The sequence below is a fragment of the Aythya fuligula genome, chromosome Z (assembly GCF_009819795.1).
Source record: "Aythya fuligula isolate bAytFul2 chromosome Z, bAytFul2.pri, whole genome shotgun sequence".
Taxonomy (NCBI): Eukaryota; Metazoa; Chordata; class Aves; order Anseriformes; family Anatidae; genus Aythya; species Aythya fuligula.
In genome coordinates this window covers 2032163-2059034 of record NC_045593.1, presented here as the reverse complement: position 1 = coordinate 2059034, position 26872 = coordinate 2032163, and the positions used below count along the sequence as shown (strand labels likewise).

At 46.1% G+C, this 26872-nt stretch overlaps 2 long non-coding RNA genes across 2 annotated transcripts; both read right to left on the bottom strand.

The window, feature by feature from the left end:
* Positions 1–4224: 4224 nt before the first annotated feature.
* On the bottom strand, positions 4225–5036 carry LOC116501224. The gene is made up of 3 exons (XR_004254384.1): positions 4807–5036; positions 4589–4683; positions 4225–4311 (listed from the first exon to the last, which is right to left on the bottom strand). It is a non-coding gene; the product is annotated as an uncharacterized LOC116501224 (long non-coding RNA).
* Positions 5037–20723: 15687 nt separating this feature from the next.
* Positions 20724–22121, bottom strand: LOC116500868. Its single transcript, XR_004254350.1, has 3 exons — positions 22016–22121; positions 21377–21478; positions 20724–20859 (listed from the first exon to the last, which is right to left on the bottom strand). It is a non-coding gene; the product is annotated as an uncharacterized LOC116500868 (long non-coding RNA).
* Between the last annotated feature and the right edge of the window lie 4751 nt (positions 22122–26872).

Sequence of the window (26872 nt, the reverse complement as noted above, 5' to 3'; positions counted from 1 at the left end):
GTTGAACAAAAAAAACCCGCCTGCGGGTTGCTTCTCCACCATTTCCCTGCGTAACGCGGCTCAGGAGGCTCCGGCTGCATCCCGCAGGCGGTTTCCGAGCTGCAAGAGTTGGGATAGAATAAATTCAATGCAAGGGCTGTGCTGGGGAAGGGAAAGACCTGGCAGCGTTTTCGGGAACAAGAACAGCACGTTCTTTGCTGGCTTCCCCTCCTGAGATAACCAGGCAGCCCCACAGCACCAGGTAAAGCTTCCCGGGGACAACCTCACCCAAACTTGGCTGTAACGACCCAAAAAAAACCCAAGCCCTCGCTCCTCCGACAGCAATAATAACGAGTTGTAATTTTATGCCTGCTTGGCTGCTGGCATTCCAACATAAATTACACAGCTCATTGACTTCCCAGCCCGAGCGCAGGCATTTGAAACCTCTTCCTTCTGATTTGACTCGTAATAAGGGCGAAAAACAAGGAAAAGGGATAAATAAAGTACGGATTTTTATCCTTAGTTTCACTTCTCCTTAGCCAGCTGTCCTAATGGTTGCAAAGCAGTTCAGACAAAATAATGATGTAAGATGTAGATGAAACCTTCAGGCAAATCTGGTTGATTCTTTGCTCCTTTCCATACATCTTCCCCTATCCTGTTTTGGGCTGAAAACAGATGAATCCGAGCAAATTCCCAAGAGAAAGGCCACTCGAGCTTAGCTGGAGCCACACCGAAACAATCCTCCTCTGCCATAAAATCTGCAGATGTTAACGAGAAGGAGATCCTCACCCCACAGATCCGTCAGTTTTTTGAGCAACCCAAAAAATCTTAATTACAATAAAAAATTTCTTAATTAAGAAACCCCCCACGGAAGGATGGATTGAGCATTATTCACCCAGCGCAGCGCAGGGAATTTCCAGCCACGGATCCCGAAGCATCAGCTGAGTAATAACCCTTCAAATTTCCCTCTGAATTTCAGAGCCATCGACCTGGCCGGCTTCCAGATGAGTAAGGTTATGCAGAAAAGTTGGGTTTCCTTAAATAGGGTTTATCAGCGTTGACCTTATTGTCAAGGAACGTGAATCCATGTCGGAAAAGTCCCAAAGGAACTAGCCTGTATCATGGGCAAGCAGTTTTTATGCACAAAAAAACACTTGAAGGGCTGGGTTTTTCGCTTATTGAAGCTTGCTTCTGCTCATTCAGCCTGGCCTAATAGGGTCTGCACCCCTATTCCCATATAAGACGCCAGGAGGTAAAAGAAACTGAAAATTAAAGGGTAGAGAAGGGATCTGATGGTGATTATGGCACCACAACTCAACTCAGACAAGAAGCGATGCATTTACACGTTGCACGTGCTCACTTTAATGATTTCATCCATTAAGGTTTTCCACCTTTTCCCCTGCTTTTCCTCCTCCTCGTTGAGCATTCGTTCGTGGCCAATTCCTCATCTCAAGAAGCCCGACGAGCCTCTTCTGCTCAAGTTCACCCACCCGGGCACTGCTCAAAGGGACACGCACGAGTCCCAGGGCTGGGCTTGCAAAAAGGTGCAAGTTTCGAACAAAAATTAATCAGCATCTCTCTATTTTTTTCCTGTTTCTTCTTCCCGGCATCCTCAGCAACCGGCCTAAATTCCTGTCCGAGGTCCAAGCCGCACGGTGCCTCCCAGCCAGCTCCAGGAACAACATCAAAGCGCTGACCTACAAATCTTGCATCCTGTCCAACAGCTACTTACCAGGACGCGAGGAACTTCGTATCTCGTGCATCTCCTCCAAACGGAGCCAAAAGACGGTTTTTGAGTTTCGTCGGAGAGCTTTTGCTGCTCTTGCGGGATTTTAGTGTCCCTCGGAGCTGTTTTCCTTTTCCCCACTGGAAGACCATGAGAAACGAGCGGGGAAAAACTTGCCAGCTACGTGGGAGAAGCAAGGAGCCTCACGATCTAAGTGAAATGCTGTCAGATGAGCAAGGAAGAAAATGGAAATGTACTTACCTATTTCCTTCTAGCCCCATCACAAGTTAATAAGTTTGCACGTGGGGGGAAATCAAATGTTTGTGATACTTAAATTGACAGCATCTCCTTAAGATAACGATTGCAAATACTGGAAATAACTGGGACAGGAGAAAGAAAGAACCCTGATTTATTTTTTTTTTCCCACTCTTCCACTTAGACCAAAAGAGCGCCCTTCCAAAATATTTTAATGAAGATTATGTTAATTCGCATCCCATCCTGTACGGACAACCGGAGCCAAAGCCGAGCTCTGCTGTTTGTCATTAGTTGCTAAAAAAACCCCTATAAAACGGCAACTATTTCGGTTAATTCTGCATAATTCAACTCCTCTTATCTGGAGAGGCGTCCTACATCTGCGTTCCTGCAGCTGCTCCTCCTGCTGCCAGGCATCTGGGGGAGGAGAGGGTCCGGGTCCCTTCTGGATGAGTCTCAGCTTTGCTGATCCCACTGCTCCTCCCCGGGACTTCCCTGTGGGGGGAAGATCCTGAGTCCTCTCCCCCTCCTTAGCAGAGGAGCTGCCAGGTGTAGAAGAGCCCCCGAGCTTCGAAGCACCCGAGGATGAGTTGTTCCCAGCCCAGAGCAGAATCGTAAAATCATTTTGGTTGAAAAAGACCCTCAACGACCCCCCCAAAAAAAATCCTACACATGGCCCCAGTAACACCTGGGACAAGCTGGTCGATGACACTGCTTTAGGACAGCGTGTACACAGGCTCCCGTGTCCCTACATCTCCAGAGCCAAGGTCAGGGAAGTGTTTTTCTGAGGTTTGGCCTGATTTATAAGGTTTGTCGTTAAATAGCGCCTGAGTGCAGCTTGCTCTGGGGTCAGGCCACCCTCTGCTCCCTGCTGGAGGAGACTGAATATCAGGCCTGCTGAATATCAGTCCCCTCCTTGCTGAGGAGCCCATAAAAGGCTTTTAATCCTCAATATTTTATACGTGTTTCCCGTGCTCCTAAGCTGTCACCGACAGGTGACCGGATCCTTACCTGAATTTAAGGTAAATTTGGGACTTTGAAGCGACAGTGGAGCCGTGCTCCCTGCTCACTCCAGCCATTGGGTTTTCCAGCCAGGATAAAGCAACCTGCGGCTCCCGAATGCACCAGCTCCAAACCTGCAGGGGAGAATATCAAGATCTGCTCAGCGTCAGGGGTGAACAGGGGCTGATTTACACCTCGAGATAACGGGCACACGAGCAAGCCTGCTTGTTTGTAAACCGAGGCTGCTTTATCCCTTCTTGATTCAGGATCTTCCAGGAGGCACGGCATGTCAGCTCCATTCAGCAGCCCTTTTTATTTATGATTTCATTCCCGCATCATCTGAACAAAGATGGGCATTGTCCGAGGCCCTGGCTGACAAACAGAAACTGTTGCTCAAATTCCTGCTGCGTTGTTTCCCCCCCCCCGGTTTTGCTGAATCAGCTTTTGACTTTCATAGGAAAGCTTTATTAAGAAAAAAGAAAAAAAAAAGTGAAATCTGTTTTTCTAATTCCACCTCCCTAAGCAGCTTGAGCAGCGTTTTGTCGCTCCAACAAGCCTGGATGCTGTTTGTGCCAGGTTGCCCTGACTGCTCTGCCCCTAATATCCCATCCCAAAGCTTCGAGAAACAAAGGATGCAGACAGGGCTTGGGCACGTATTAATGCAGCTTTTCCATCCTGCATTTTTTTGGGAAAAGGAGTTTTTAGGATGGGATTGCAGGTTTTAGGAGCTGATAGGGTGAATCGTGCTCGGGATGGGTCCTCCACCCCACAGCAGAAAGGTCTGTGGGAGGTCGCAGAAGCCAAGGAAAAGCTCCCAGTGCCTGTTAGGCTGCAGATGGCCTCCCCGGGCACTGCAATTAGGGCTGACCCGTTGCAAAATGCAGGCCAGGCATCTCCCCTCCTGGTTTCTGGACTCCTGGTGACTCTCCAGAGTCCCTGGAGATTACGCTGAAGCAATCGCAGCTGGAATATTTTGACTGGCTGGCTGACCACAAAAAGGGGCTCTGGTTGTAACAGCAGAAGTAGATCCAAGGTTGGTCATCAACAACGATACTTGAGGACAACCTTAAGGTCACAGTCTGGCCCCAGACATACCAAATATGCTCCAAACCCCTCAGCAAAGCTGCCGAAACCAGACTCTGAGGTCGCTTGTCTCTGTTCCTACAGGATGCGTGAAGCCTACCCAATTTATTTGGGCCTTGAGCCCACAGATTCCTCCACTCTGATAACCCCATTCTCACCTACAGGCCCCGACGACAGGTGAAACTGCTCCAGGTTTGGACATCAGCTGCTTGTTGAAGCTTGGGAGGTGGGAAATGATCGATGTTGAAGGTGATTTTCCAGGGTAAAATCTGCTGAAAGACAAACATTTATGCTGGCTGCATCTCCAGCTTGTGGTTTCCCTCTTTGATTTGTGTTGCAGATGCACAGCAAACGCAGGACAGCGTTGCAGAGCCGCGGGAAGGTTACCGAGGGACATCTTAGGACGTGCCAAGTGTGCCCCCAGTTATCCATGTGGCAATCCCATAGGCAGCAGTGTGCAAGCACAGGTTAGGATACACAGAAAGACCCAAGCCCATCTGAGTCCCACACACAATGTCTCCTAAGGCAGAGGAGACCGTGACATACCTAAATCTGAGGTCCCAGACCAGTTCTCCAGCATGTTTGCAAGCGCTCCCACCAGGACTCGACGTTTTATGGACTTTGTGGTTGATGTTTTCGCTCTCGAAGAGACAAGAAACACAGGTTCAGCACAGGAGTTTCTACATACACAGGAATTTTAGTCTCTGAGCACCGATTTCTAGATCTGTAGATAAAAATAAAATCCTTCTGAAGTCTACGCTCACCTGCTGCACAGGGTCTGGGCCTCTTGTCAACCCTCCTCGAGCTCCTCTTCCTCACACCTTCAAGCAAAGCTGGCCCAAGCAAACTGAGAGGACGGTGGATCACACCTCAAACTGCTAAGCCCTCGGCGCCTTTGGTGTGAAAATTGGCAAGTTCAGGTTATTAAAAAGGTGCTTTGAGTGCCAAGAGCCTCATGAGGCAGGGAAGGCCTCCCACCACGAAGGGGTTCTGCTCCCAGCTGGGGATCTCTGTCTACGTGACAGAATAAAAACCCAAGGGAGCTTCCCAAACAGCTAACAATTATTTCAAGAGCCACCTACTGTTGCTTTTTTGCCCCTCTTTGGTTATGTTGAGGTTGGTCTTCACTAAAACTCGTCTTAATACATTGTAACGCATTTCTTTTGACACGAGCTTTTCATATTTCCACGCAAAACTATTGACTTTTTCACCCTCAAGGTACGCTTCAGATTTATCCCACCCATACAGAGTGGACCAGACGACACCAGACATCTGTGCTAGAGGATGAAGGAGACCAGGGCTAAGCTTAGGGGATATAGAGGGTATTTGAAGGTACGTGGCATGGAAAATACGTAATTAAGCTGTGTGTTACTAATAAAAAATGGAAGAAAAGTCTAGGAATAGGGAAAAAGGGCAGGGGAACAAAAGGACAGAAGAAAGTTATCAGGAAGAACAGAAGAAAAATTGCAAGTTGACTTTTCAAGAATATACACATAAGTCATAAAGCCTCTCCATGCTGATTTTTTTTGGGCTCTGGACAGGTTTTAGAAATGACCAGCAATTACATGCTGTGCAAAACTGGAAAACCTGAGAAGGACCCGCTGTAGGTTTCAAGAGAAGAACAATTATTATTGATAAATAAATCCAACTCCTGGCACGGTCAGTGACAGAAAATAGGACTTCTTTTAGTAGTACTCCAAATATCTTCCTAAAAAAAAAAAGGAAAGTTTTTCAAAGCACTCCATTTATACCTAGTAAATACAAAGGATGTGCATTAACATGCCCAAGTGAGTGATTTTCGCTCATGGGCTGTTGCAATAAAACCCAAGCTATCTCTTACATGAAGCCAAATGGAAGAGATTGCTTCAGCAGAATTATATATATTTATTTTTAACCCCATGCCTCAGGGCCGGAGTAGCATTTTGGAACTTGTTTCTGAAAAAAGTTCCTGGTATTATATGCTGAAGACACAATCTTCCCACTTACATGCCCTTAAAACCGCTTATTTGGTGAACGCAGAAATACAGCTTCAGGTATGAACGGCACCAGTTCCCAATCAGAGCTGATTTTTTTTTCCTCGCTAAATAATTTACTACTGTTTGTTTGCTCTGAAAAACATGGTAAGATAAAGGTTTATATTTTCTTTCTGGGCATTTTAAATTCAGAACGGTTTGCTCTCCGTGGTCAAGCTTTTCCTCGCGTGATGATAAACCCACCTGATCCCGACCACAGGCGATACAATTCCATCCACTTCAGCTCGACAGCTCAAGAGCACATATATCAGGAAAGTATTCGCGCTGATTCACCCCCATAAAGAAATAAAAAGCATCATTTCCTGTGGTTAGCTGTGCCAAGAGTTAAATACCTGATGACTTTCCTTTTACTCTCTGCAGCTCAGCCACCAGCGCTAGATGTGTGTCCCTTTTTCCTAGATTAAATTAGTTATTTACCAATTAGGATTTTCTCCTCTGAAAATGGTCATTTACACAGTGAAGTCACCACGTAATCATCTTGCTGATCCAATAAGTAGACGAGCTCTTCAAACGCAGCAGAATTAAACCATTCCCCAACCCTTTTCCGTCGTCTCAGCCCAACTCACCTTTCATTCACTCTCACCTTGCCTAAATTGTCGACATCCTGCAGCATCCATCAGGTTCGTGGAGCTGAAACGTTGGCCTGGCTATCACTACACACAGCAGTAGAAGTGATTGTCCCTGGTAACTCCTCTGGAGATTCTACATGAAGGTCTTTATCTCGTTTTCCTTAAAAAATAAACAACACATCAACCAAAAAAAAATAAAATAAAATTGTCTACTCTTCAGCTCTTCTTACACCAAAGGTTTAGATCCAACTTAAATGCCTGAGATGAGGATGTGATTCCTGGTCTTTTTTTTAATGGACAGGACTGAAATCTTTATCAGTTTTTACGGAGAAGTCTTCCCAACACCAAAGCATCTTATGTCAATAGATTGCCTTTAACACCCAAAGCCATCATCTCCCCAGGTAGTGAAAAACGAGCGTTTTGACAAAAATCTGCCACTTGGCAGCGGGGAGCGCAGCATTTAGGAGCACACCGACGGCACCATGTGCCAAACTTCCCATGAATTGTCCTGCTGGGTCATCTTTAAACAATTGCCTCTCTCCAGGTACACATGTTTTAGCCAATTTACATCACAGAGTGCTTTTCCAGGCCAGTCTGGCCAGCAAAAATAGTATTTTTTTTAGAAATATTCCACGCTAAGCCCTTGGTGAGCAATGACCCAGCACCTCTTACGCACCTGAAATCCTCAGCGGGTCAAATCCCCAAATCTTTGCTCTGCCCCACGTCACAATAAAGCCCGCTTAAGTGTCACAAACACAACATTTTTTTTCTGCTTCCTGAGCCAGTTTGCACGCTGCTGTTGTCTGGTTACTTGTCGTCTCACCTGGTTCTGCAACACGGTGTTTTTCTTGACGGGGTTGAGGGATAATCCAGTTCTCTCTCGTCTGGAAACACCTTACAAAAACACACTCAGCCTTCACGGAGTACCTTTAATCTTAGCTGAAGTGTTTATGGACCACGGGGCTCACTCCACAGTCAGCTGCATCCCTGCAAGCCCGTGCTGGCTGGGAGAGAGATGAATTAAAGGATGGCAAAAAAAATCACTGCAATGTGTGCAACAGCAAAATACAAATTGACTCCGTATGAAGCCCATTTGGCTCTGGCAGGGCCTATTTGTTTTCTCTCTGGTTTTCTTTATTCCTGCCTATTCCTGCTGCTCAGCATCAAGAGAAGATAAAGAGAAGGCTGTAGATCACTTTGGGTAATAAAACAGAGTTTATTACAGAGCACTTAATTGGTGCGGGAAAGATAATTGATCTTGGAGGCCTCAAAATTGAGCAAAATCTCATTTTGCCAGGTGCTGTGTGGGTATCCCCTACATAACAACCTTCCCCAGGGATCAGGTTGCATAAAGCAGCAATATGAAATTAAGAAATAAAGGAATTAATTAAGGAAAGGAATTAAGAAATGAAGAGAAATAAAGGCACAGAAAAAAAATAACCTCGTGGGGAAGCACTGCCTCCTTCCTACGTCCTCCAGGCAGCCTCAAGAGCTCAAAGGTCTGTCAGCAAGCACGGCCTTCAGAGAACGACCCCCCTAAATAACACACAATAGCCCTGAAACCCTAAAGACTTTTTGAAAAATATAGAAAACCTTCCAGTTGGAAGGAGCGGGTCAACCAAAGGCTCAGCACCCTGATTTGCAGAGCCGGAGGGAGAAATGTCGCGCACGAGGCACGAGCGTCTTGGTGCTGCTCTGCCAACAACCAGGACAAAAGTTGGGCACGCTCCGGGATTCCTCTCTTAAAAGTCTTAAAAATCTTCCCCAACCCATTTTCTCTGCCTGGATCTATCAAGCAAGGTCTTTTCTGAGCCATCCAGAGCTGTGGGATTTGAAGCTTGAAACACCTCGGTCTCATGACAAGGCCGGCGCTGGGCGCAGAGCACGGGGACGCGATAAATCCCCGCTCAGGACACACGGTGGGCAGCGGCGCAGAGCTCCGTGATCCCAGGGGCCTTTTTGGCTGCTCCCGGCCCCAAAGAAAGCGAGGCAGACCCTACAGAGGGGCTGTTTTGTTGGAAGGGCACGCTGCCAGGTGGAAGGCAGCCAAGATGCAGCAGACCGTGACGGAGAGACCCGCACCACGCAGACAGCAGCAGGCACCAGAGGGGAGAATTCGGCCAAGGAGGGCAAAACACACACGGCCACCGAGCCGCTTACACACGGGCCCATTTCGGTAGGGGGTCAAGTCCAATTAGGTACTCTATTACTCATTTAGGACTTGTCTGGCTTTCAGGGCTGGAAGAATGGCGGTGTGCGCACGTGAATCCGTGCCTCCAGCGGGGACGAAGGGCGATTTGCATTTGAAGCGAGTCACCGAGCCCATTCCCAGGCGGTTTTCTTGATGCATGGCTTAGCAGGAGGGGGTGGTTTCGTTTTATTTCCCCCGGGACTTGGCACAAGCCGACGGCTCTGCATTCACCAGCGCCTCCGAGGACATCATCCCTGGCTGCCTCCTCTCCTTTTCAGAGACCACATAGAAAGACTGCAGGGAATGAAGAACCGTGCGCCTCCAGAGCCAGGTCATCATCTCTAAAACTGATGAGCTGGGTTTGTTCTGTTGTTCAGGGTAGAAGCAATGATGCAGTCCTCATTAATCGTTTTTAGGAGAACACTGTCAGACGTAAACACGCTGTTTATACAGGAACTTGTTCATTATCCGAGTGAAACGTTCTCGTACAGAAGCCAGAACTTCTCTGGCTCTTGTGTTGCTGGAAGAGGAAGATTGTGTGACTTGTCACTAGAGGATCAGTTTTTCCCCTTGGTTGGCAAAACATCATCAGCTTTGACCCTGCTCTTTTCACTTTAGCTAAGGGCCCATTGCCCAAAACACAGAGCCCCAGTTTCTCAACTTCCACGTGGTCACCCCTTGCATGATTAAGGCAAAAATGGTGTGGCACAAACGCAAAAAATAAGAATTTCTTCAAGTTATTTGGCAAAATACCTCTTCAACCAAGTAACAACCCCAGCAGGACTTCTACTCTTATCTCTGCACCTACTTAAGACTCATCTCTTCACCTACTAGGTGATAAATGCTTCAAGAAACTTAAGAAGTGCCTGCACCACAGAGCTCCTAATCCAGGAACAGGTGTAAAATCCTTTTTATGTTAGCCAGTTTTGAAAGCTGGAAGAGATATTGGGAATATCCTTGTGCTACAGCTTACAATTTTAAATGCAGTTTACTTGACAGGTGGCCACCACTATGATCTTGTTCTGTTGGTATAGCCCCCATGCAGTACAAGATGTCCTACATAAAGACATTTTAGCGATGCCCTCGGTACTGTAAAGTTTTTGTGGGTAGAAGAGGATCACCTCGTGGTGGAAGGTGTCCTTGCCCGTGGCAGGGGGGTTGTGGATGTAGAACTAGATGATCTTTAAGGCCTCTTCCAACCCAAATTGTTCTGTAGTTCTATGCAGTAATTTGCTTGCCTAGACTTCTGGTCACAGAAGGTGAAAATATGGTGAAAAATATGGTGAAAATATGACAAGAAAGTTTACCGAGAATTTGTGAGGGCAGGAATCGTCACAAAAGCAGTTTTAGACCTACAGGGTCTCGTCCTGGTCACCAGTGTATCTTGCTGAAAGGCTTCTACAAAATTCCCTATCTATACAAAAATAAAATTAAAACCCAACAGCAGCAGTAGAGGAACTAACTACTAATGTAGTTTCAGAGATCTGAGAAAGACACCTGAAAAATCTGAGACAAAAAGCAAGAAAACCAACTGAAGAGAAGCTGTGCCTAGCAGAAACAGACAGAGCTCCTTCAGCGTTTGGTTCATTTTCCAAATAATACTGTTTGTGACAACCACACTGTGCTAAAACAGGCTAAGAATCAGCCAAAATTGAGGGAAAGAGTTAAACTGAACCTCAGTTGAGGCCTCAGTAATGATATGACAGAGCAAGGCTTGGGGAAATTGAGGTAGAATACATGAGACAAAGTCAAAGACTGTAAAAATCAGGGTTGAATCACGCTAAAAAAGTAACGAAGAAAGGCTAGAATGGATATAATCGTCCAAAAACTAAGCACAGTAGGAAGCAAGCACGTGGTAGACGACAGGCTGGTTTGAGTCTGGGTTCAGAAATGCCACCAGCCCCAGCCAGCTGAGGCCTGTTATGAAACGGGACAATTCCAAGCAGTCCCAAAGAGACACGTCCCAGAGGTTACCAGAAATGCGAGGTTGATCGAGGACAAGGGGAGAAGCTGGAGGGGGACGACGTGCATGAAAAACCTCAACAATAACAGGGAATGCAGCGAGGGAGTGAGTCAAAGGGCTTCAAAATATCAAAACACGGCATCATCAGGTTCCTAAATATAGTTGAGTCGTCTTGGATGTGAACTTGCACATGATGGAAAGGAGTCAAGAACAGGCAAAGAGCTGAGGTCAGTCGACAGGATGCGACACTCAATCCGTGGAGATATGAAACAGTTGTTTCAGGTGACATATGACAGAAATAAGAGATGCTGGGGGAGAATCAAGTGATTCATCGGATGCCCAGACACAAAGACAAGTGAATTCTGACATCAAAGTCAGCCACAAAGAAAGCTTAGACACCAAATTAAGGCCCTAGATCTTGACGGGAATACCAAAATGCCGAGGGGTGCATAAGAACTGGCTTGCAAGGATCAAAACCGGAGGTGCCTTTCCTTAGCAAGCTGAGGGAAAAATTGGAAATCTGGCTTCTGAACATCTGTTGCAACGTGCAGGACTCAGGCAGCTGAAAATCCAGCCCTGGCCTCTTCGGGGCTGCTGCTGTGTCACAGGAGGAAGGGCTTTTCCTCCCCCACGTGCAAATAATGTAGGCAGAAACCTGATCCACCAGTCCCTGAGCCTAGGCAGCAGCAGGCTGATGCACAGAGACCACTCTCCTGAGCTTAAAGTAAGTAAATAAAAGCTCTGCCTGTAGACTTTCTACCTGAAGCGTTTGTTTAGAAAATTATCAGTTACACGTGTTTAGGGAAGTCTGCTCGTTTAATATCCATCTGTTCCTTCTGGTGCAGAAACACAGATTTCCCACACCTCACTGCATCTCTCAGGTCAGCATTACGCTTGTCAGGACAGTATTTTAGGAGCCCTAATCCTGCAGTAGCTCAAAGCCTGGCCAGATCGGGACCTTTTCCTGATGGTGGAACACCCAGTTCTGCACCTGGTACATCCTGAAAGGAGCTGCTTAGGTTTCTCCAACAGCCCAAACGCAGTTTGGAGCTTTTTCCTAAATCTGGCCCTCACTGTACAGCCTGACCTTTTGACAGATCTCCCCTGAATGCTCAGAAACGCACCCTGGAGCGACTGCATCATAAGGTTTGGACCAGCAACTGAGAGCCCGAATGCTTTAAATGTCATGAACCTGCAAAACTGGGCAGGAGAACTGCTCCCTCCCAGTATTACTGGTATTCTCTGATTTTGCTTGGAAAGGCCTAATACTGCAAAACACAGTCTCAGTAGACTTTCAGGGGCTTAGTAAACACTAGTCTGGATATTCATATCCCCAACTCTTAGTCTAAGTATGTATTATGCAGTGTGTGCAATGCTGTTTCACTCCCAGGTCATTTTAAGGGCTCGCTGTGCTTAACCGGGCTCTGCTCAAGTCCAGCAGCACCACCCCAAAAGATCTGTTATCCAGAATCCGTGTTCAGGACTCAGGTTACACCAGGCTCCGGGGATTTAGTGGTTGGAGCTGGCCTTTTCATCCAGCCACTTCTGTAGTTTGAGCACCTGCAATCTGGGTCTTGGGAAAGTCCCGGAGAAAAATGGAATAGGGGCTGGAGAGATAAAGGGAAACGATCAGGATATTAAACATCAGAAAAGCACGAGAGAAAAAGGAGGGGGAGGAAGCGAGACAAATCATAACGATTGCATGACAGGAAGGGGAAAAAACAACATGGATTGATTAAAAAACATTTTGGATGCAGCTGCTAAGGGGAATTCAGCAGTTGGCAAATGTGGATTGCTCCCTGTTGCTCTGCCTAGAGGTGCATCTTCACTTTTTTGGCACTCCCCATCTGTCGTCTTCTTGTGTTCAAGTCATTTGGGATAGGACTTTTTGTTGTATGGCAGACTCGTCCAGCAAGACTCCGAGCATCGTGTCTTCCCCAGGTGCTAACGAAGACCACCCTACCCCAAGGAAGTGAGTTTTGACAACCTAGAAACATCGGCAAGAGATTCCTTCCCTCCTGCCAAAAATGTCATTTGTTTAAATTGTTTAAAGCACACACATGAAATGCATAAACAGGAACACCACGTTCTGCTTATGGGAAACCCACAGAAACTTGCTGCCTCAAGAACAACCACCGCCAATTCTTCTCTCCATCAGGTGCTCCTCCTCCCAGATGCCTCTACCTGGTGGGCATTCATCAGCTTCTCCTCGTGTTTCTGGGACTGCTCCAGGTAATTTTGAGCCAAGTTAACCAGGCGGCTCTGCTTTACCCTGCTTGGCTGCCTTTGCTTTTGTGGAGTGCTTTAGGGATTGCATAAATGACCAGACAGACATAAATTCCCCGTGAATATATAATTGTGAAGGAGCATCTGTGTTTATGTCATGACAAACCTTCCCTGCTAGGATCTTATTTATCTGGCCACGGAGCTTGTGTATATATTTTTCTCCTTCTCCTTCAACTCTCAACGGAGAATCCCCGTCAGAACCTCTGAATGTTCTTGGAAAGTTTAAAATTAGATCAGATCTCCTTGGGTGGCTCTTACTTCTACAGTGGATCAAATCCAAACATGAGGCCGAACTGCAAACAGTTGGGAGGCTGCTCTGGAAGGCTCCATCGAGTCAGCCTTGTACCGGGGCCAAGGCCTTGCTCCTGCCCAGACTGTAACTCCCAGAAATGTGTTAAGACCGGGATCAAAGAAGAGCAGAAATGGAGAATCACTGCTGGACTGCTAATCCTCCTCATCCCCAACACATCATTCCGATTTCAGGCCAACAAGCAGAGCACAAGAGCTGCGTGATGGATGGGTTTGCCCACGCACTGTACACAGGCCTTTCCCGAAGTTTAATCAGGCTGTTTTAGTCACCTCTGGATACACACGGTTTGTGCCAAATCTGGATCTCCATATCACTCAGTCCTTCAGAGGGAAAGGCTGCACCTTCCCACCTGTTTGCACAGCATCGAGGGCAATAAATCTGGTTCTGACAGGGCCTCCAGACAAACAACACCAAGAAGAAGTACTCGGTGTCAAAGTACAGCAGCTTTCCTGTTCGATACCAGGTGAAAATTGGGCTGGCATCTGCTCAGAGCGAGATGTTCAGCAGGACCTCGGCTTTCCCCGGCCTCAGTGAGTCAAAACCCTTACCTGCTCGCTTCCCAAAATGGCTCTGGAAAATACTTCACATTCCCTTTTTTTGTACCACATAGCTTCGCTGCCAAATTGCACACACCTACGTTTGGCACGACTCCCTGACCTCATTATGCTCCATCTCTGAGTCAGAGTAGGTTGCCCATGCATCTTCTGAATTAACGACACCAAAATCCTTTCACTGGGTGAAAGGATTCGGTGAGGAAGGGCTCCAAGTCCCTCTCTCAGATCCGAACGCCATTTCCCTCCACTCACACCATCGGGTTATGCTCTGGTCATGATTGTTAAGGTTTTTCCCCCCCCACAGCAAAGACAGCCAGAGGCTTTGTTTATGTATTTAATAATTTGTTTGGGTTTGTCGCAAACAGAAGAACTCAAACTTCAGAAAAAGCATCACAGCGAATTGCGAGACTTGTGAAAGAAACCCGTGACCTGGCAACGCTACAGTCACACGCTGGAATTTGGGGATTTAAGAAATCAGGGCTTCAGAAAAGGCACGTACTAAGAAACTCTGGGCTGGAGAGCCAGCTTCAAACCCAACCTGAAGCCAACCAGTCTTAATCCTACCATCTTTGGCTTTCACTTTCATCCCATAAAAATCCAGAGGAATTGAAAGCCATCGCTTCGCACTGGATCATTGCAACCAAGACCTTTAGGGCCAACCTATTCCCTGCACTTAACTGGTACACAGGCTTACTTAAATTGAAAAAAAAATTATATATATAAAGTGTTGAGATTAACTGAACCATACTCCTTGCAATATCATTACATATCTTCTTGAAATATCACTTTTTGTTCCACAAAGTTTAGGGATACGTGGAGCATCCAGAGCCATAAAGGGCTTCAGTGCGTGATATTGGCAATTCTGGAAGACCAAACCTCCAGATTATTCAAGTTAGCTACAGGAAAAAAATCAGGTTAGCCCCCCCTTCCTTTGCAATTTTTGACTTTTTCTTTGGTGCTGTGTGCAACATTACAGAAAACAGCAGAGTTACTTTTTCTTGAAGTGTTTTAGACAACTTATTTTTAGTTGTGCTTGGTAAAAAAAAAAAAAATAAATAAAAATGAAAGAATTCCATAGAGAAATAGAGATTTAAGAAAAGCCTTTTTGAAACAAACTGAAGCAACCAAAGAACAACAACAACAAAAACCAACAAGCCACCACAGTTTCTATTTCCCACTGGTTTAGCCATTACTGTGAGCTCAGACTTCTCCCGGAGCAGGAAATAAACTTGGAGAGCTTTGCAACTACTCATCACTTCTCTTTTCCAGAGTGCCACGTTCAGCGCTTAGAAACATCCTTCAGGTGTTCCCCTTCCTCCATGTACTTAAAATTTCATATCAAGTCTTTAACAGCTTGAATGTGCTGCATGAGGTGTGCTGCAGAGCAATGCACAGTCCTGGTACTCTACATGCTCTGCACAGCTATTTAGTAATCTTGCCCCTTTTCTTATATAAAAGTAATTATTTCTTATTAGGTATTTATCTCTGAGGAAAGAAATGACAGAACTCAAGGCATAAATAGCCCAAAATCTTGCCTGTGCCTTGCTTACCCCAAGCAAGGTGAGTCAACAATCCATAAATACACCTTTGAGCAGCTTCTTGTCCGTACTTGCGACTTCAGTTCCCGTTAAGCTTCACACAAATTGAAGCCTAGCACTTTGTGGCTTCTGCCAAACCTCACTGCTGATAATTATAAATGACTGCGGACCTTCTGAGGCTGGCCACGCAGCACCTGCTTGGGCTGGGTTTGAGTTTTCCCCCATCACAATTCCTACGGTCTTACCTACAACCTCAAAGCCTCAGCTTTCCGTGTCTGCTGGATGTCTGGGGATGTCAGAAAGGTCTGTGCTTGCTCGAGACTCTCACTTCCATTTGGACATGCAAAATGAAGATGGAAAAACTTGGCTTGGAAAAGTGTGCATCTGATGTAGACACAGATTTTAGAGGAACGTTGGGCAATGTCTGGCTGCACGTAAGCCTATGGGAAATTAAGAATCTGCAATAAAAGAAAAAAAGGTGCTGTAACTACTTCCAGGAATCAAAGATTATATATAAATTAGTATCCATACATAAATAACAGGTGTATTTTCCAAAAATACAGGTGCAACTGCATGCTTTTGTGCCTTATCAAAGAGATCATGGCAGATAGGACTTCGGTGCCCAGTCTGCCTCTTTCACATCCACTCTCCCAAACCAAGTTTGGAAGGCAATGAATTAAAATATCAAGCAGAAGATTCAAAAATAAACATCAGGGAGGTCCTTTTGCATCCAGTGCTTAATGAAACTGGAAAAAAAAGAACAGCAACAGGGACATAATGGTGTAGGTGTCGATGTGAACAGGTTGTAGGTGGGGTTAGACACTTCTAAGCCCAAATCCATCCAAGCTGCAGATATACAACAGCACAATGTATTCAATGGAAATGGGAGGGAGACAGAAATACCAGCTGCTTGCTGCACGTGCCGAGGGCCGGCCACCTCCCCGCTGTCAGCAGCTGCTGTGGTTGGAAATCCCACGTAAAAGTGCCAGGGCAGAGACTTGGAAAAGCCTTTTCAGGGCAAACGCTCTCCCTGATGCGGGCTGGGAGCACCACTGCAAAGCAGGGAAATAGAAACAATAAGATATGTTAATTAACACTCCCGCTTACTGGAGAGCAGAGCTGGGCCCCAAGGGGCAGGCGACTTCGCAGCAAGCTTTCTCTCCGCAGCGCTGCTCCCTTCAGCTCCTAAAATCAGCAGTAGAAACCACTTGTGTTACAATTACCTGAATATTCAAGGCGTAATTTAACCCAGCCTGAGAGCTGCTCCCATATCCACCACCCCTCCGAGAAGCCCGGTGCCTCCCGGCGCGAGCCTGTAGCCGCTGTCTCCCGGCAGGTTGTTTTGTCTAGTCCCGAACGCTTTGATTTGGGGAAAATGAAAACATCCCCGGCTGTTCGGAGTGACTTGTACTGGGATTTCATGCACAAGGACGATTCTGCAGCACTCCTCCAAGTGACAACTGGGAGGACAATCAGTTTAACTGCAAGCAAGGCCTCCTTTCCCTCAGAATTTGGGAAGCCTGCTTTTTTTTTTTTTTTTAATTACTGTTTCAGTGCCAAGCGCAGCATCACTGCGAGCTGAGAGGATTAGCATTTACAGCCTGGAAGGGATTTTCACGGAGTAAATATTTTTAAGAGGAGGGAAAGAGCCTTTGTGGGAAAGTAAACTCCCCGAGCTTCAAGAACTGAAGGAAGGACAAAGAAGGGGACTTGGAGCTCTGCAAGACAGCTCTGTCCCCCTCCCTATTCCCAAAAGGGGAACTTTTTGAGCTTGTACCTCTTGGAGAGATGATGGAGCACGTGTGGGCATTGCATCTAGGACTCCCTGCCCTTCCTACCTAGGCACTGCAAAGCAAGAACCATAGAAATTGCACCTACACCCTTAAATAAAAGAGCCAGAGAACAAGTTCAAGCACTGAACCAGCTATAATCCATGCTAATAAATTGCTCACATTTCCTAGAAAGCTTTTTTTCCCATGCACAACATGGATAGGACTGAGCCCAGCTGGGCTACCAGCACCCAAAGCTGTCCTCCAGCAGACCTCACACCGCAGATGCCTGCTCTCCCTCAGGGCAGTACTGCAAAAACTCCCAAATTCCCTGCTAAGCTGCTGCTGAACACGCAGGCTCCCCAGTCCTCATTCCTCCCAGCTCCTAAAAATAAGGGACCACCCTAGCAAGCCTCTGTGCACAGCTCCCTCCATTACACAGCGTGCTGTTACTTCTTTGCATCCTCATTTCATCACGAGAGAGATATTGAAGCAACATCTCTTAGAGCACAGAACTGTCTTTGGAAAGAATTAATTTGTGCCCTGTTGCTTGAGTCATGCAAGTCCGGGCTGAATAAAATAAGAATCGTAGCTGGACGTAGAGGTTTGCTTAAAATTTGCTCGTTTGGATACGTTCAACCTCTGAAATCTGCATTTGAAAACCTACTGCTGCATCCGTGCAAGAACAGCAGATGTTGGTAGTCATTCTTGGGTTGTTGCACACAGTGGAACTGACATCAGCTTTGAGAAACAGCTCAGCTTTTTAGGAAGTACCTCTGGGAGAGAGAGAGAGAAAAGTCTCAGCAGCTGAAAGGAGAGAGAATTCCCCGCTTCCCTTTGCTTGGGGTCTCCAGCGTGAGGGATTTGTCCACATGCCCAGTTTCCATCACCTCTCTGGATCTTTCAGAGAGCGATTACAAAACACGAGAGGGTGACTTTGTGAAACTGCAGCACTTGCCGGGAATACCTCACTTCGCAAAGCACGTTCAGATCGATTTCTGCAAGAGTTTGCTCCGCTCGCAGCTAATTAAACCCGTTTGGATGGGCTGGTGTGAGACGCAGGAGATGAAGGACGTGTCGCTGCTCCCGCATGACATCAGGAAGTTCACGCCACGATCCCACACAACGCTGGGAGGGGTGTGCTTGGCTCCCGCTGCATTCACACAGCTTGCTGCGAGGGATGCTGCAGTGGCCGATCCTCTGCAAAAACAAGGAAAGTAACAAGGGCTAAATGGAAAAAAAATCAAGCATTTTGTCATTTAAGATCCTTTTTTCTTGACACTGCCAGAATGCTCCTCTCATGCTGCTGGGAATTATCTTTTTTCTGAGCAGACTTAAGTTTTTTCTCCCCTCCTTTTCACAAAAAAAAGATCAGGGAGAGAAAGAGATGGCAAGAGAGGGCAAGCAAAACACCTCCTGTTTTTTTTAGGGGAACCACGATCCTATTTGACCATATCAGGACAACCTCAGGAAAAGCACATACCAGGTTGGGAATGTTTTGCAGGTGGAGTCATAATCGACCGAAACCCAAAAAAGGCTCGCTTGGCATCCTGTTTTCAGAAGCAGGGCCAAGATTCCTGCTTTGACTTGATCCGGAGCAAGCCAGCTGCCAAGGCAGGTTGTTCTGTTATCAACCAACAGCAGCTCGGTGACACGATCTCTTCTTCATTACCGTGGGTTAGGTTGGACGCACCATCGTTTGGAACAATAACTAAGCCCTGAACAAACCCTTCCCCCCCCAAAAAAAAACCCTCTTCTGTATTTGTGAGAGTGGTATTTGCTGTCGGAGAGCCCACCCTGAAATCTGCTTTAATAAAATTAGTGCTTATTACATGTGGAGTCAGCTTTTAACGTCACATAAGCCAAGCTTGAAAGCAAATCGTGGGCTCCCCATGAAATCCCCTTGAGCCGCGTGCTAAAAGGCAGCTATTTCCAGATGACACAAAGCACCTGTCGAATGGGGGGCTTGGGGCAAGAAAATCTCATATTCCGGGCAAGAAAATCCCATATTCCAGCCAAAACAGCAGGAGGAACTTCTGCTCTGCTGAATTGAATTCCTCGGTTGGCCACGTAGGCTAGATTACACCTTAATGTCATGCTTTGAGAAAAAATTCATCATTAAAGCATCCGGGTGAATTCCTGATCATCACCAAGTCGGGGTGAGGCATCCCCTGCTCCAGGCACACATCCAGCACACCCACCTTTCTCTGTGGGTAAAGAGGGTGAGAGGGCAGCTGGCACAGCAGTTACGAGCATAATTATGAGCCCTGGAAGAGAGTGGAAAGTCTAAAGGTTGGCCGTGCCTCTAAGCAAGTCTCAAGGTACCTGCTTGCAGAGGAGACCTTTGGGCAAACCTCAGTGAGGCCCAAGATGCTCCTTGAGTCTCTTGCATTGACGTGTAAAACATCCCAGGAATTACTTCAGAGGAAAGAGGACCTCGGTGCTGCTCTGGATAAACTGCCTGAAGATATTTAGGGACCTGTTACGTCCACAGTTACACAATTGGATTTAATACTTTATCCAGATTCAGTTCCTAGCTGGGACTGACCACAGAAAAATCACAAGAGTCATATTTGCAGGTTAAAATTAAGCCAAGTTCTCCCCTTCCTGTCTTCCCAGCATGACTTAGCCTGTTACTCATGGACTCAATCACTCCTAACCTACACATCTGACCCCATCCATCATCTGCAGGATCATCCAGAAAGCATCCCGAGCCCACAGCACCCCACTCCGAGCAGCCAAATGCCTCCAGCCAGGGGTTTGAGCAGCACAGAGAGCATCCAGCACGTCACAAGGGCTTCACACTGCACTGCCAGCACCTGGGGACGTCTCTTAAGGGACAGAGTACATGAAAAAGCAGACAGAAATAGGACTCAGAGCAGAAAATAGGCTTGAAATTCTGTTGCCAAAGCACAGATTAAAGCATCCATAGGCTGAGGCACCGTGATCCAGCTGAAGCACCTGCCTCTGGGCCAGGCTCTTGTGAAGGACAGAATTTAGGAAACAAATCCAAGTGTCCTTGACCGTCTGGATTTTGTTTCTGTGCTGTTGCAGACACAGTGCCAAGATTCAGAGCTGTACAGACTGAACTGAGAAGGGGCTCTCTAATCCCAAGCGTTCAAAGAAAATGAGTCAGGCCCTCTAAAACATCACAAAAATCAGAAAACAGAATCAGTTCCCTTGTGACGTCCGAACGCCTGGGGCACGTTTGTTTTGTTCTCCACAGAATTTCCCCGCTGTGGTGAGGAGCAGTTGTCATTTCAAACAAAACCCTGGAATTGTGACATTACCAAAATCCAGCCCGTGGGACCCCAAGAAAGAAACCCCTGGGAGGTCGTGGAAGCGATCACACCACCGGACGGGGTGACACAGCAGGATGGAGACACCACCGCGGTCCACCACAAAAGAGCAAAAATAAATATTTCGCAGGTCACCGAGTCACAGTCACCTCACTTAAGCTTCGGCCGCTAGATGTTTGACACACAAGTGTCAGCGAGAGGTTTCTTGCAGTCAGAGGAGATAACGGGCACTTTAGAAGATGACTTCACTTGTGTTTATCATTTTTCTTAGGAAGGGATGAGCATGCCCGGAGAATCCCTCCTGGCTGCAGAGGAAAAAAAAAAAAATACATTAGAGTTCACATTTTTCATACCCTCACTTTATTCCCCACTCAGTGTCAGCAGAGGCCCTGAAAAGGTTAAGTTCTTCCAAGCATTGTCAGCTTTGATTTTTGTTTTAAATGAAACAAGGACATGAAGGCAGGGTTCCTCCTGCATTTCCAGCAGGAAATATCTGCAGCCCCACAGCTCTGACTTGTGATCTCTACCAGCTTTAATCCCAGTATCAGCTGTTGTCCCATAATCTGCCTATTGCAACTCGGATCTAAGAGAAACCAAAATAATACAAAATGCAGAAGGAAAGCTGGTGGGCAGAGCTGGCCAGAAATGTTCTCCCTGCCACCCTTGAAGTTTTGTAGGTTTTTGTTTAAAGCCACTTTGTAGGGAGAGAGAAAATCTTAAAGGACCCTGGGAGTCCGAGTTTTTAGGTCTACAGTTTGTTGTTCTTCTGTTTCCCCGAATTTGTCTTTCTGTGAAAGAAAACCACATTTTCCTCCTTCCTACCTCTCAGGTGTTCCTGTTGTCATTTACTGGCAGTGACAAACGGTGAACTTCTGAGAAAAACAGAAAAACGAAGTTTCTTCTAGGGATGTGCAGCCACTCGGCCTGTGCACAGGAGGAAAATGTCACCAGCTCAGTATTAAGCATCTCATCCAGGTGGACATCTAAATCCAGCTAATCCATCCAACACAGAAAAGAGGGAAGCAGAAGCAGAGAAATCACTCCTGGAGGAGTTTGCTGCTTTTAGGGCCGGACAGTCCAGCTTCCCCATCCAGCCCCAAATTCTTTTCACGGTGGTGCGGCAGCTCAAGCGGATGAAGCTTTCAAGAACATCCATTTCTGGTAAAAATATTTGATATAAACATTGGTGAGCCATTTTGAAGGAAGAGGGGGTGGTGTTTACTGTTGCTGAGCAGTAAGATAGATAAATAAAAGCATTTTCAAGCATGTTCAGCTGAGAACTGCTATAGGAAAAGCACCGCTCTTTCACAAGGCCTTTGTAGGCCAAGCACCAGCCCCCTCTCACCTGGTGCTGCCTGCACACTCTTGCTTCACAGGGAAGCATTTGTTAGAAGATTTTAAGACCCCTGATAATTAATTCTGTCTTTTTTTGAAGTGTTTCTGTGAATATTGGCCCTTCACCTGCTCCCGTGCCACCTTCCTCTCACCCACGGCCTGGGGAGAGCTCGTGCTCAAAGCAAACAACCTGACAAAGTAGGTAGGCCATCCAGCTCTGGTTTTGGAGAAACACGTGGCGTACACTCAGCCTCAGGCTTGCTCAGGAAATTGCCTTGCATCTAGAGAAAGAAGAAAAAAAAAAAAAAAAAAACAACAAAAAAAAAACCACAAACTCACCACCACGAATCAACCACCCGTGGAACATAAACCAGGGCACCAGGCGTGAGGCAGCTCTATCAGCACTCACCACAACGAGTGCTTCCTGAAAAACTTTAAACGTTTAAACAGCGCGAGGGCTTTCGTCTTTTCATAGAAGAAATCCTGGGCTATAAATTAGCCAGCTCTCTGGGAAACATGACAGAAATCCGCTCACCCGTACCGACCTCCGGGGTTCAGCCCATAAAAACGAGAAGCTTTCCTCGTTAATGAGAGGAACTAAAAAGCCGAGGGTCTCTCGGATGTTTTTAGGGAACAAGGTCACCTTGCGGCCCACCGTGATGTCACTGCAATAAGAGAAGGTGTTTTGGGAAGAGCTGGACAGATGACAGAGCTGGGAGTGAACGGATGACCAAAGCAGGCCCATCCCTCCTGGCCTCTAGATGTTATAGGGACATATCCCATCAGCAGCCCAAAAATCCTATTGTTAAGGCTCTGTTAGCTACCCATATCCTCAGCCCTGCAGCAGCAGAGGCTCTTTTCCAAGGAGAACAGCACCTCTGCTTTTATATTTTTTCCTTCTCTTCTCACATCCCCATTTCATGGAAAGCCTGGAGGCAGATAACTGCTTGTAAGCCAACCCATAGCCAAGAAGGCAGCACAAAATTACCCTCAATTCCTGCAGAATTGGTGCAGGTGGCCATTAAGAGCAAATCCCTTTCCCTCGTGCACTTGGGCTGGCAAGTAACCTTTAATTCTAGGAAATTTCAGCGAGGAGAAACACAGATATCCCTCCCATTTTCCATGGTTGTACCAACAGGGGGTGTAACTTGGGGCTGGGGGGGGAAAGACAGATGGATTTCTCCCTACAGTCACCTCTAGGAACAGTTTACATAGTTTAAAAAGAAGGTAGATGAGCAACTTGGACCATTTCAGTGATTAAATTATATCTTCCAGTGGGAAAGTCTATTTTTTCCCACAGTTCTGGGGAAAGCACCATCATCCTGTAGGACTCTCCAGCATGCATCAGCTCCTTAATAGTTGTTTTATCTGAAGAACTTTTTGGCTTCCTGTTTTGTCTACTCTGGTACTTGGCGCTTTATGCAACATTATAAATCAGCGACAGTCTCCAGCTATGAGACGTGGGCTATCAACGATGAAAGACTTGACTTTGTGACAAGATGAGGCTAAGATCTATTTTCTTTACCTGCTCCTTTGCAACACAACGCTGATACTTCTCAAAATAGGATGCAAACCCCTTCCACAAAGCCCATGTGTGCCCTCAGTACCCACACAGCAGCTCCAAGCCCCATGTTAGAGGCAGCAAGCGGGCCCAGAGGCTTGACTCTGCCCCTAAAAAACATCCTTGCCAAACAATAGAAAAGCCAGATAATGAAAACAGGAAACCACAAGTGGTTTCACCCATGCTAAGTTAAGCTGTTAAAAATAAATCGTACCATGATATGTTTTCTGAGATGGGCTCTCCTGGCACCCTCTGGTTCCAGCTGCGTTGTCTGCCACCATGCCTTGGGATAACCTGTGCTTTCCAGAGCATCACCATCAGCTCCCAGTTAGTTTTGCTGATACTGAAGAATTCTTCTTGTTGTCATGTTGCTGACAACCCCAGCTTGCAGCCAAACCTCCCTCCAATCAATCTGGCTAATCAACAGGAGAGGAGGAACTTCAAGGACCTCCATCCCAAGGGAATTTGGACAATCACCCCAGGCCTGGGAGCTCTGAAGACTCCCTGGAGCCCCCATCCACGAGCGAAGAGATCACCAGGCTCTGGGTGATCTGCAGAGCCCAAAAGCTGCCACAGAAACAGTGACAAACAGGATCACCTACCAGGGAGAGTAGGGGTGGCCCCTTGGGTAAAGAAAAGCCTTAATTCTGCTGTGTTTTAGAAGAAGAAAACCAAAGGAATTCACCATCATCTGAAACTAGAAGGAGGAAATGAGAGGTAAAGGTAAGAGGGTGAAAAGCACTTTGGGACCTCCAGGAAACACAAGGACTTTGGGTTTGCATCTCATCAGGAAAATTAAAAATCTAAGCAGCCACTGTGCTTAAACTGTTATATAAGTATTGTGCGTTGAAATGGGACCCTCAAGTTCTGCTTCAGGTCTCAAACACCTTTGTGAAGAGGACACTGATGGGAAATGTTGTTCCACCTTGATCTAGGTGTCTCCATAGGAAGCATCTCGTCTACAACAGGAGGAGGAGGAGAGCATTTCCAGAGGGGTTGTCCCAACATAAAAATCACTATGCAAGAAGATACCTAGGCAAATGAGTTCAAGAAGAGGTTCGTTCCTGCATTAAAAAAATAATAAAATAAAAAAAAATAGAGAAAAAAGGAATAGGTTGATTACTTCCTTAAGAATCATAGAATATCCTGAGTTGGAAGGGACCCATAAGGATCATCAAGTCAACTCCTTAAGCTCTCTATCTAGCAACTATGACTAACTTGTACCAAATACTTTCCTTCTTCAGCAGGAAAGTGAGATGGTGAGACACCGCTCACCTACACAATAAAGAAGAGATCAAAGACTGCTATACTGCAAATAGAATTTGTATCTAATAACACAATGCTGCAAAACAGGAAAAACATGCAAAGGATTTCACGCAAGGGTGTGCCTTAACTCCCCAGATGCTCAGAGATGGATGGTTTGTACGCAGATCGCTGCACGCCGAGAGATTTGGTAACGTGCAGTGCTCCTGGGACCCTGAACGAGGAAATGAGCTCATGTTTTATCTTCAAAAAGCCCCAGCTCTTCAGATCTGTAAAACTTCTGGAATCTGTTGTCTTCGTTCCTATCCCAGCGCAAAGATAAATCTGGTTTTGTAAATATATTTCAATAAAAAAAAAAAAAAATCAAATTATTATTCCACTAACATTGCAGTTAAAATGAACAATAGCTTGAGGCTCACACGTGCATATTTTCATGAATTGACTTGAAAAATCAAAGCTTATTCTAAATACATTTACACCGACAGTAAGAATCACTTTCAATGATAAAGGGAAAATATGAGAAATGAACCATAGGTTTGAAGATGAGAAGTATTCACATTAGAGTAAGAAAAAAATCACTTCCCCCAACATTTGTTTAAAATTAATAATTTAAGTATTCCTTCCTTATTTCCATCCAAGGAAATCAAATGTTCTCTGGGAGCAACATATAGATGCATAAAGCAAAGCAAACGAAGAAAAAAGACACTGTTAGAATAGGTAGACAAGCATTAAGAAAATAAATAAGTGAATAATTCACAGTAACTTGTTACCTAAATGTTGTTCTTCCAAATTCCATCACCGCTCCAACAGTTTCATTGAACGCCTTTAGACAGAAAACATGTCTCGAGCCAGTTTAGTAACTGCACAGAGTAATATCCCCAAAAAAGGGAAGTCCCTTTGCTCATTTATGGGTACAACATTCTTCAATCAGTCTCTAAAAAGGGAGGGAAAAAAATCATCAATGCCTCTATATTCCTCTTTTTATGGAAGAAACAGCAAAATCCCCCCAAGAGCCAAATGAGCAGACACCCAAACAGCTTCTTCTCCTCTCTATATCTCCAACAACTACCTTATTTTATTTTTTTTTCCTCCAAAATTAGATATTTCATCTGGAAGTAAAGGCAAAAGACCAACTTCTAAGCGATTGCATGGCTCGAAGGTCCTGCTTCTCCATCACCCAGCCTCCTGCTGCTCCCCTACTACTACTCTAACCCCATTGTCCAACCCATTGCAATGTTAAGGGGACTACAACCTCATTCATTAACCTCCCAGCTGATGAATTAATTAGCACCAGGTGTGATTGCACTCTCTATTAGCACTAAGAGCACTTGTCCCTGTGGTTAGGGCCCTCATCCATGCAGGAACCAACGTGAAATTGTTGAACTCGGGTGGTGGTTTTCCTACGGGGTTATCTTTACTTCCCATTTTCCACCTCGATACCTGAGCTGAAACGACAGCCGAACACATTGCACTGAGCTTGGTGAGCCCAGTGGTGCTCCTGCACCCAGAGGTGTGTGATGAAGTGCACTTGTTATGTCACATCTTCAGTGCTTTTTATTATTTTTATTATTTTTCAGAGTTTTTTGATTGCTTTTGGATTTCTGAAACAAAGCAGCGTTTGAGAAACTCTTCTCATTTGGAAGAATTTAGTAATTAATCGCAGATCTGCTCAGAAACAACCTACCAGCACTCCCCCTTGCAGGTGAGCTGCATCTTTTGGTGCTAATTCCGAAGATGGCCTCAGAGACAAAGGAAACCTTCAGACAAACTACACTAGGGAGTGGAGAGCTGCTTTACGCTGAGATAAGACACTGGATGTGGGAAGCAGCGGTGATTTATGGGCTGCTGAGGATGTCCTGGTTCGTATTAGTTACGAGAGTTTCAGCAGTTGGTGATGGAGCAATTAATTGTCTGTGTTTTTCCTCCTCTGGCCAAGTTCTCGCAGGTACCCACGGCAGCTGCGTCGTTGCATGAATTGGGTGATGAGGAAAGGGAGCTTCTAGATGAAAGTGAAAGCTCTGACTCACCCCTTAGGGTTAATTGATAACTGAGGTAATCCACCTGGAGCCAACTGTTAGCTGGCTTCCTGGCATTATTAAGCAATTTTCACTAATAAAAAAAAAAATAATAGAGTGATATGGCCACTGAAAAATTGAAAA